The sequence below is a fragment of the Schistocerca serialis genome, chromosome 4 (assembly GCF_023864345.2).
Source record: "Schistocerca serialis cubense isolate TAMUIC-IGC-003099 chromosome 4, iqSchSeri2.2, whole genome shotgun sequence".
Taxonomy (NCBI): domain Eukaryota; kingdom Metazoa; phylum Arthropoda; class Insecta; order Orthoptera; family Acrididae; genus Schistocerca; species Schistocerca serialis.
This window is the reverse complement of record NC_064641.1, coordinates 844,179,729-844,192,050: the sequence shown is the minus strand read 5'-3', so window position 1 is coordinate 844,192,050 and position 12,322 is coordinate 844,179,729.

Sequence of the window (12,322 nt, the reverse complement as noted above, 5' to 3'; positions counted from 1 at the left end):
GAATGTCGTATTAGAAATTATGTAGTGATTCAAAGATTTGATTGGGATACTGATTTGCGGAGTGTTGTTTTCGGATATCTTGAAGGAAGGTATACGCAATGACAGGTTAAATCATGCAAAAATTAAACAGCCACCGTTAGCAGTTAAGTAGCGACAAGTTCACCGAATCGACAATTTCATCGTCAGGCGAGTATCGTTCATCTGTAACTCTGCTTACGCTGCAAACAAGAAATTGAGCCATTATATTGGTTGTGATGACTATTTCTTGGAGTGGTAATGCCACTGAAATGCCTGCTTCATTTTATTCGTGTGTTTTCAATAAGGTTCAATACTTTCTTGAAACTAAGGAACACAGTTAGTGTACAACACACTTCAATAATGTGGCTACGTCGTACGTATTTTAACTCCTGATTCAGCTGAATGTGGAAATAATTTTTGCTGCATGATCTGATTGCGTAAATTAAAATGAAACGTTACGTGTGTAATAGGATCACCAATTTTATCTTTCAGTTTCATCAAGATAGGACAACTGCATTATTCAAGTGTTATCATGGAATGGTTCGTGATAGATGGGTGTAATGCGGTTTACGTTGTATTACAGTCAGTAAAATGAAAGGTCACCGCACTTATATTTGGTAACACGCGATAGTTTAGTCACACGAAGAGCGGTGGTTGGCTGATATTCAGAACGTTTCCAGCTTTTGTAGCGAACGTCACGTATCCTTAGACACCATATATCTGTCTGTGTTGTGCAAGATCTCAGCTTTCAGATTTTGTTTCATGTCATATAACTCTATAAGGAAACATAAAACGAACGCTTGAAGCTGGCAGCAATGTTAATGAAATAACGAACACACATTCCAATTAATTTTATACCTGGTCTCCTTCTTAATAATTACGATAAGCATTTATATAAAATTAAGAACCCAAATTTGTCGAAGATGTGCGTCCGTTCCCAACACAAAAACGAATTTCCTGAATTGAGCGCACTGTGAACTCAGTGGTAGCCTACTTAGTTTATGATATACTAGCGGACACATCCGGCGTTGCACAGATATTTATATTTATAACAGCGCGACAAGGGCCGTACCACGCATCGTCTAACCTTGGGCTTAATGTTTATCACGTTATATCTCCTGAACAAATGTGTCGTACAATGATGTAATTTTTCACGTAAATTTACTGGTATATGTGCGTACTGTCCGTAAAATGTGTCACGAAAACAGTTAGTAGTACAGAGGTAATAAATAATAACGTCATACCTCATGCAGTAATTTTACTGCATGAACAGCGGAAAAGTAGTAATCCATTAACATTTTTCCTTTCATCATTTTCAAGGAAAAAATTTCGTAAGGGCTTGAAATTATGCGTAAAGTATGTTGCAAGAGCGTAACCGCAGTCATACTCAAACACTGGATGAATAAACACTCAGAAATCATGCGTTGCACGATAAGCTCCTTTTTGACAATCGCCGACACCCTTTTAATAGGTTGATGGTTCTTAGTGCCCAGCGGTTGTCAACCGACAGTAAGGTATATGTGTACCAAGTTTGGTTGAAAGCGGCCCTGTGGTTTAGGAGGAGGGGTGACACACACACAAACACACAAACACACACACACACACACACACACACACACAAACGCCCGCCTGCTCACTCACACACACACACTACCATCTTTTTAATATGTATGGATTTAATACATTAGTGCAAAGACGGTATATCTTTCAATGAAATGTCAGATTTGAAACAGCTACAAGCTTGTTGAGTCGTTAAACCTATAACATCTCGTGTCAACTCGGGTTTGAGGGACATGATCCCATCATTTTACATCAAATTATTCCGTTGACTAAAAAGATGCCAAAAAATTTCTTACTCGTTAAATTAAATCGAAATATTACCGTACAGAGCAATTTAAATTTAAGATAGCGATTACAACCGGCTATAGCTGTTCAGAGGATAAGAATTTCGACCGCTGCGCAAACACAGTTAATTATAAACCCGTGCATGCTCGTGGAGGAGTAAGTGAGATCTTCCACGACGTAAGTGAAAATGGTTGATCCCGTACAGAAGGCATTATGAATGCCAGAATTTAGCAATTAGTGTACTGCCATCACAGTATATTGAAGATTTCGTCAGAATTCAATCAGACACCTCCAAATGTCCACAACATTCGTACATATGCACAGGTACCGTGATGAAACAGAATATTTGTCGAAAGGAAGAAGTACCGGCTGATCATTTTTACTTGACAGTGCCGCAGGAAAAATCCACAGTGCCCCAGGAACGGGTTTTCGTATTCATTCTAGTCACGGACAACAATATTTTCTATCAGGTTACTAATTTCGGTCTATGGCTTCCAATCTCAGCTCTGAGAACAAAATGCTTTCGGATCGTATCGAACCAACGTATGTAAACAAGTAATAAGCCAAACAAAGTTCGCTGTTTATACGTTAAGTACCTCATACACAGTTCTACCATATGTGTTGACTCTGCACAATCTTAGCAGACTGGTGAGATGGAAGGGCGCATCTGCACTGAGAACATCAATAAAAATTCTGTTCATGCTAACTTCTTGGGACGAAAGACATTTCCTTTATTCTGAATCATAGACGATACTGTACAAGGTTCGACGCAGTCCAGAGGCAAGTTTATGAAGATTGAAAATCGTTACAAAGTCAACAAGGTCTATTCAGAATTGTCGGATAGCCCCTTACGAGAGGCAGTAGGATTGTTCTGCAATATTTTGCAGGTGTTGGTTCCATCGATAGCCTTTCGGAAAAAGACGTTGCTATTCCTTCCAATGACTTTCATTTGTGCTCGCAGTAGCGCGGGATAGCCGCGCGGTCTGGGGTGGCTTGTCACGGCTCGCGCGGCTGCCCCCATCGAAGGTTCGTGTCCTCCCTCGGGTATGGGTGTGTGTGTTGTCCTTAGGGTAAGTCAGATTAAGTAGTGTGAAAGATTAGTGACCGATGACCTCAGCAGTTGGATCCCATAGAACTTACTACAAATTTCCAAATTTGCTCTCGCCGGACCTTTGCGTAACACTGCTGAACTGAGAAAACAAATGTAGCAGCACGCCTCTTAATTGCCTCGATATCTTTCTTTAATCTTACCTGGCGGTCATCCCAAACGCTGTACCAGTGTTTAAAAAGGGTTCCATAAGACTTTCGTTCGCGGCCTCTTTTATGGGTGCGTTATACTTTCCTAACACCTGACCTTACGTACTTGATTCATTTCATGTCGTTTGCAAACAATGTTACACCGATGTATTTAAGCACCTCTTTACTGATACTGTATAAGAACACTGCAGGGATATTTCTTCTAGCGATTGGTATTAAATTTATTCACCCTTGAAGGATGTTGCAATTCATCTCTCCACATAGAAATTGTGTACAAATTGAATCCCCGTACAGCCTCACAAAGACGACATGTACCTACACACAACAGAGTCACTGAGCAAACAGGCTCAGATTATTGCCCAACGTATCTGGCAGATCTTCCAGTGATTTAATGGTAGTAAGGTTCATACAACATTTCACTTTGGCATTTTTGACCTTTCATTTAACTACGGTGAATAATCGCCTCCAGGACAACGTAGTGGGTTTTACAGGTGGGTAAAACAAAAGTAAAATTAAAGATCGAATAGACCTAATTATTGGGATCCTGCATCCAACATTTTTGTCAATACAGCATGGAAATGTACTCTGCTTTGTCGAAATGAGATTTCATGCATCTTAAGATATGCAACCCAACTTATATCAACAACACTCAAGGCAGATGATGTAATTTGTGTTGCCTACTTCAAGGTGCATGACTTGTTTAGTTTTCACAAATTGCAAACCTTGAACTGTTACCAGATGGGTTGTACGGGGTCGAAACCTAGACACTCAGTAACATATAAATGAGAAAGTGTTTGCATTCTAGATGTTCAGATCAGTGTTCAAGTTGTTGTTGTTGTGGGATGATAAGAAATATATTTGCATAGCGCAGAAAAGATAGTGGTCAGAGAACGGTTTAACGTTACATAAGGTCCGTCGGTTTCTTCAACAACGAAGACATTGCAGTCATGGTAAGGGCGACAGGAACTTGAGGTCAATGTTTTATGTCAACGGACCGGAAGAAATGAAGAAAGTGTTGCATTCTGTCACTCGTAGACCAGTCTCTTGTGGTGATAGACGATAGTAAAAGGGAAGGTGAAGCTTCAAAACCTTGCATCTAAAAAGTAATTCACGCAAGAGGATAACAGAAGCACTATGGTTTGACCGTAGAACACACTCACGTATGGGTTTTATAGAAATAGACACTCCTGTCTTTGAGAAGCAACTGAAAGAGTTGGAATTCGAATTGCATTTTTCAGAGAGTTCTCCTCGGCGTTGGACCCGTACTTAACTTGCATTTGATTCGAATTTCTCGTCCATCGCAGTGTCCCAAGCTGCCGGGTAAGCGGGCAGGTGATTCGTGTGTATAAAAAGGGTAAAAGAAAGAATCCACAAAATTACAGACCGATATCGGTAACATCGGTTTATTGCAGAATGCTTGAGGGTGTTCCTAGCTCGATTAGAATAAATTGTCTTGAGACAGAAAATGTTCTGTGCACAAAGCAGCACTTATTTATAAATCATCGCCGGAGCGAAACTCGATTTGCCCTATTCTCGCACGATATACTACGAATGATAGCAACAGACAGATTAGATTTCCTAGATTTCCACAAAGCGTTTGACACCCTGCGCTACTGCAGACAGTTAAGAAGATCCGATAGTATAGATTAGGTTCTCAGATATATGAGTGGATTTAAGACTTCGTTAGTGACAGATCACAGTAAGCTTTCATGGACGGCTGGTGTTCATCAGAGGTAAGAGCATCGTCATGAGTGTCCCAATGACCCAACGACATGTAATAGGACCTCTCTTATTCTCTATATACTGGGTATGCTGAACAAACGGTAGTTCCACTTTCTGCCGCCAAGTGAAAATACGGCGCTGTATGTAGGCAGAATGTGGTGTGAGTGTAGGAAAACAGGAGGAACGATAAAACAAATCTTAACGGTGGTTCTGTGAGTAATACTATGATACGGTCACATGTTTCAACATGTATTCCGTATCGTCTCCCGTCTCAGCAACATGCTGCATCCATAACACAGTTGCTCGTAGCACATCCATTGTAATTAGAACCACATGTCGTCGTATGTCTATACTTCAATTTAGGAAGGGACCGGATACATCTCTGATAGACACGATCTTTCAGATATCCCCACAGCTAGGAGTCGCATGGATTTAGGTCGGGGGATCTGGAAGGCTACGCAATTAAAAGTGCCTAGAGGTGATGCGGTTGTTACCAGAGCTTTGTCTAACCAGATATTTTACTTGGAGAGCAGGAAGTACTGTCGCTCCATCTTGGGTGATAATAGTTGTGTGGACACAGTTGCATTCTTGCGCAGGTGGAATCACGTGTTGCCAAGTTAGCCCTTATAGCTTGCAGATGTCAGTGTATACCTAATAGGCCTGTGAAATGTCATATCCTCGAAGAAAATTGGACCGGGAATGAGGGAGCTTTTGAAATCACATCACTCAGTCACATATGCTGAATGCACTACGCTATGTCACCCATGGGAGATGCTTGATAAGAAGTATTATGCCATAGGTAAACAAGGTCAAGTGTTTATTGCCACCAGAGATATTTAATAACAAAGGCCAACTCTTTTAAGTAAAAAATAAAACAACTTCCCAGACAGTAACAGGTATACGCCTGGAATATACAGTGAAAAAATATAGTGTGACTTGAACACTATGCGACTGACAATCCCTATCGACAGAGGCTGAGCGTTCGGCGTGGTTGGCCTACAGGTATATCTCAGGAAATCGTTTGAAAATCGTAGGTACCACTACGGTGGCTTCCGACTGGGCTCTGACTGATGGGCTGCTAAGACCCGGCGCATGAATTGAATTGGCCCAGAGCGCCGGTAGGGCAAACAGCCAACGTGTTAGCTTGTGTCGCCCTAAACAGCCTTGGCCATGGAGAAATTCATGCCGATTCAGTTCCGCACACGTGACACGGTGGAGGAAATAGGTCCTTGGCGCTTCCCCTGCTGTCTGTCGTCCTTGATGTGATCGACGCAGTCCCCGGGCAAGCAACGCCTTGCAGATATGTCAACCCGTGATGCTTCAGTGCCTGAGGGGTTGCCGGGGTCCTAGGCGAATGCCAGGTACATGCCACACTGGATGCTACTGCCCAAAGTGTGGCGTAGTAGAAGGCTGTATGCAATTGTTCCGTGCATTCACTGCACGGTGTAGAGTAAAACGTGCTTCGTCTGGTCAAATAATATTATTCGAGTACATTTTACCCATTTCCTTGCATGCCTAAAACAAAGGAGAAAGTCATGACGTTGTAGCCAATCTTGGAGTTTCAATTGATGCTCATTCTGAATCGTATTGGGATACCAGTGTAAAATGCACCGCAAAACATGCTAAACTGCCGACCAGGGAAGAATTTGAGACAAAAGCTGCACGGTCAGATATAGCTACAGCAACTTCAACAACTGCCATGGGATTGGGCCGCCTCTCACCCTGCTGCACCACGTAATTGCCTATTTCTTCAGATTTCTTGATGATACTCTTTAGCCCATTTACTGATATGGGTCCTCTCTGCTACTGTTTCCGTTGGCGGTATTGCTGCACTGCAGCGTTGCAGTTGGTGCTGTTCTTATAAACCAATTTTACGAGCAGTCTTTCTCCCCAGTAGTCATAGGGTTCCATACGGAAAATTTCAACCTTCTTAATTCATTACACCAACAGACACTTCACAAATAAATCCTCACGTGTCGCCGTATGAGCATACTGACGTCAAAACAAGGAATATTTCGCGCCCTGACTGCGTACAGAGCCATATTTTCTCGTGCGCGGGGGAACTACAATTTTTTCTCAGTAAGTCTATGAGCGCTCTGATTAATGAACATACCTATGACGTTTCAGCATTCTGTAATATATACGGCCCACACTGCAGCACTTGGTACATTGTCAGTTTAATTATAACTACCCAGTCCATAAACTATACGACGGATGGGGTGAACATCAATGCGCTATCATTTGCCGATGGCTCTGTACTGTATGGGAAAGTGTCCCCGCCGGCCGAAGTGGCCGAGCGGTTCTAGGCACTACAGTCTGGAAGCGTGCGACCGCTAGGTCGCAGGTTCGAATCCTGCCTCGGACATGGATGTGTGTGATGTCCTTCGGTTAGTTAGGCTTAAGTAGTTCTACGTTCTAGGGGACTGATGACCTCAGATGTTAAGTCCCATAGTGCTCAGAGCCATTTGAAACATTTGAAAGTGTCCCCATTTAGTTACCGCTAGGGGCTAGAAGATGACTTAGACAGAATCTGTATTTGGTGTGATGAATGGCAAGTTATTGCAAATGTAAGTTAATGCAGATGAATAGGAAAAACAATCCTGTAATGTTCGAATACAATACTAATAGTCCGTTGGTTTGATTGACATACATCGATTATTTATCGTTGCAAAGCGATGAGAAACGGAACGGATAAGTAAGTTCGACAGTAGGGCAGGTGAATGATCGACTTTGTTTTATTGGAAGATTTATAGGAAAGTGTATTTCATGTATAAGGGAGACCGCATAAAGGTACTTGTGCAAACCGTTCTTGAATACTGCTGGAGTGTTTGGGAAGCTCCTAGGGAGTAGTAGTAGAAGATGGCATCGAAGAAATTCAGAGACATACTGCTGAATTTGTTAGCGGTAGGTTCGATTAACATGAAAATGCTCCGTGAACTGGCAATCCCTGCAAGTAAGACGAAATCCTTCTAGCGAAACACTATTGGGAATGTTTAGAGAAAGAGAATTAGTAGTTCAGTATAGAACGATTCTGCAATCTCCAACGTTCATTCAACGTAAGGCTCACGAAGATAAGAGTAATTAGGGTTCGTACAGAGGTATAGAGACAGACGTTTTTCCCTCGCTCCATTTGCTAGTGGAACAGCAAAGGAAATGACTAGTAGTGATACCAGCTGCACCATGCAATTCTCCACATGGTGGCTTGGGGAGTATGTACCTTTACTATATATGTATGTATGTACGTAGACAGGTAGGATTACCTTCATCTACTTCTACTTCTTATTCCCCTTTGGCGTGTCTGTCGTATGAGAGGTACCGTTAGGACGTTGTCCACTTTCCTCTCTCCAGCACATCTTCGTAAATTTCTGGTAACATTTTAATGTCGTCCGACACTTCCAGTCTTCTTGGTCCTCCCCCTCTTTCCTTTAATCTGTCTTTGTATGACTTTTAGTTGCAGATAATTTCTTCGTAGTGTTTGTCACCGCGAAGATGTTTTCCTCATTATTACCTTTTCCACTACATTTCTCTTGTGTTTCATTGTCAGGGCTACATCTTCATTCATTGCTCCAGTATTCTATTTCACATTTTGCACATCCCCCACAAAGCATTCCGTAGTTATTTAAATATTTTGCTCGTTCTTTTTGACTGTCCATCAGTCGCTTCTATATAATACTACACACATGCAAACCACTTGTCGATTCTTTTTGTTAATTTCGTTGAATTTCAATTTAATGTCCAATCTCATAGACATTGTACCTCTGATTTCCTCCACTTGGCTTCCCTTCTCTGTCACTTAAGTCCTACATATGTAAGATCTTTCAGTCCAATAATATTTTGGTAGAGATTTTTGTGTTTTCACGTCCTCTCGCTATATTTCGGTGGATATGGTTAAATTAAATATAACTGGATAGTATCTGATTGGGAAGAGGGTGTAGCTATAGATTTATTACAGTACACTGCATATATGGTAGTATTTACATGGTTTCTATCCCACCAGTAAACCCCCAATTCTTTAAAGAATCGAATCTCCATGTACAATGCATCTTCAAGCGTCTGATTCATTTGCAAATAAGTTTACGTGTTATATATATTTCACGTTAAGCATGTACACTTTAGAAAATGTTTGAAACTATGTTTAAGATTTTATAGAATTCGTAAGTGCTATTATTATCATACACTGGATGACTATATTCCATGTGATTAACACTCCGTTATAAGAAAAGCCAATTTCTTAAGTACATCAAGGTTTCTGATGTCATTGCTCTTGAATTATGTATCGTACAATGATACAATTTTGCAGGTATGTGTGTTGTGAACAGAATTAAATTAAAATGACATGACTGATGCTGAACCTTTATTGCATAAGCAGCGAAAATGTAACAGTTTCGTGTGTGTGTGTTTGTGTTTGTGTGTGCGTGTGTGTGTGTGTGTGTGTGTGTGTGTGTGTGTGTGTGGAGGAGGGGAAGAGAAAAAGTTTCGTTAAGATTTGAAATTATATGTAAAGTTCAATAGGAGTCGCTAAGTGACCTCATTCTTAAATACTGAACGAATTCAAGGTGAAAAAAAAAAAGAAAAAAATGCTACATGTGATTCCTTTTCCCAGTTGAATACAAAACTGTATCTAGCAAAACCTACTCCCACCAATAGGTTTAAACCGAGGCTCTGATACCATTCTAACTGCGTGCTGTATGGCCAAGAAAGGATAGCATGAACACTGCGCTGTGCTGGATCTTCCTCATTAGCTAAACAAGTCTAGGCCATTTTTCTTCAGTCACAGCATGAAATTTTATCCGATTTACAACTCCACAATGCTGTATCTTGCGTATGTGATTCTGTTAAAGTCACCTATATTTAAAGACTAATTCATGACATGAAGTTCATCGAGATGTAAGCGACTACTTTTTTTCGTCCACGATACAAATAAAGAAAACAGACAATAATTACAGTTACATCGTCTGTCTCTAATGAGGTACAAAAAACGCAATAGGTAGGCTACACAAGATTGCACATCATGCTATGAGCAATAATTCCACTCTGTACGTTTGACGTCCAGGCTTATGTTCACAGAGCCGGTACATACATGTACGAGCAACGTTGCCAAACAAAGCGATCATCATGCATTTGCCAACACTTCGCCCCTTGCTGGATCATATTTTGTTTGACCCTACCCAAAGCACCTGCGTCCACCATTTCTGAAGTGGCATGCACGTGAGCTGTCAGGTCGTGTACATCCATGGGTGAAGTACTGTAAATCTGTTCCTTTATGGCTCCTCTAAAATAAAAAATCTAGTCATGAAGAACATTGGAGACCAGAACAATGGACTTCCACGACCAATCCATTTCCCTGGAAACGCTTCTTTTAAATAGTTACGCACATTCATTCCAAAACTTGGCGCTGCACAATCATGGTGAAACCATAGCTCCCGCCGAAGACAATCTGTAAAGTTTTCTAAAGCGTCAGTCAAAGTACTGCAAAGAAACGTACCATACAGAAGCACATTCAATTTGTCCGGCAATAGTTAAAGACCCGAAAGGACTCCTCCCACGATTGCGGCCCACAGCTTTATGCCAAAGCGTGCCTGAAAGCCACGTTCACGGGTGACATGTGAGTTGCGTTCCTACCAAGAATGGCTGTTATGGAGGTTGAAAATACCTCCACAAATGAAGCTAGACTCGTCAATTCGTGTCATGTTATTTATAACATGTACGTTATCGTCCACGTGGTTGCGAAAGGCATTTACAAAACTCTGCTTGTTGATCGCAGTCTTCTGGACGCTGGCGTTAACGCGTAGTTATATGGATGCAGTTCTTCGTCGTGCAACAGTTCAACAACCAGACTTTGAGACATCTGGAACTGCCTCACAATATCAAGGGTGCGTAGCCCAAGTGACTGGTGAACGCTTTCAAGAATCGTGTTTTCTGTTTGTGGAATATATGTAGTCGCTGGACGACCTCTGTCCACTACTAGCAGACGAAGATTACCAGTTTCTCGAAAGCTTTTCTCCAGAAGACGAAAAACCTTCTTATATATATCGACATATTCATCGTTATCGGGAAGCCACCCGACAGGAACTTGACAGCACCAGTTCTGGCTGTGCACGCCGTGGTTAGTACACACAAGCATGCTGTTTAATGGATCTCACTGTCATTGGCAGGCTATTGTAATGTGACAAACTGGTGTCTTGTTTGTAAACGCCGAGGATTAAGGAAATAACGTCTAAAAAGTAAAAAAAAAGCAAACACGACGAGAATCTGGACCATAATTCCATTGTTCATGTGGGTTTGAAGTCCCGACAATTACTCAGTGAGCTATGATGACTGATATATTAGGGCAGGGTGATACACGTTCCTCTGTACATTCCGATGCGCTACACGATCTGACAGTGCTGGCAGTTCCTCGTTTTCATACATGTGTTTTGAAAATAAACCCGATCTGATTTTACTAGATAAACTTTTTTCTTTAATCTGGATGAGGAGTCGCATGCTGACCTGAAAGTGTGGCATTTTTTCTTCACCCTTTGTAATCTGGGTATTTTCGTGAGTACTGAGTTATGCTGCTTGAAGACATATACACGGCTTCTAGCTGTAGTATTTCAGTTATTATGTTAAACCTTTAATGTATAATAAATACAGCATGCCAGTGTTTAAAATTTTTAAATTTGCTCAATAATTAAAAGATGATGACCAAACTGTTGTTGCTTCTGGTACCCATTAGATCGATATCTGCAACTACATACATACTTCGAAAGCCACCGTATGGTGTATGCGGGGGAAGGTACCTTGTACCACTAATAGTAATTTTCTTTTCTATTCTACTCGCAAACAGAGTGAGGGACAAATGACTGTCTGTATGCCTCCATGCGCTCCCTAATTTCTCTTATCTTCGTTGTCCTTACTCGTGTTATACGTTGGCGGTAGTTCTGCACTGAACTTTAAATGACTATTCTATAAATTTTGTTAATAGTGTTTGGTGAAAAGAACGTCGTCTTCCCTTCTGTGATTCCCTTTGAGTTCACGAAGCATCTCTGTAATACTAGCGTGTTCATTGACCCTACCAGTAATAAATTTAGCAGGCCTGCTCTGAATTGCTTTGGTGTTTTCTTTTAATCCGACCTGGTGACGGTCCTAAACAGTGGAGCATTACTCCAGAATGGGTCACATCATTGTTCTATACGCGGTTGCTTTGCAGATGAACCACACTTTTCTAATACTCTCGCAAATACCACAAGTCAACCTTTCGTCTTCCCTACTACAATCTTTACTCGCTCGTTCCATTTCATTCCGCTTTACAACTTTACTCCTAGATATTTAATCACTGTCACTGTAACACCCGTTAACTTACATTTTTCCACATTTAGAGCAACCTGCCATTCATCAGAACAATTATAAATATTGTCGAAGTCATCCTGTATCCTCCCACAATCACTCAGAGACACGTTCCCGAACACTACAGCGTCACCAGCAATGGGCCGCAGATTTC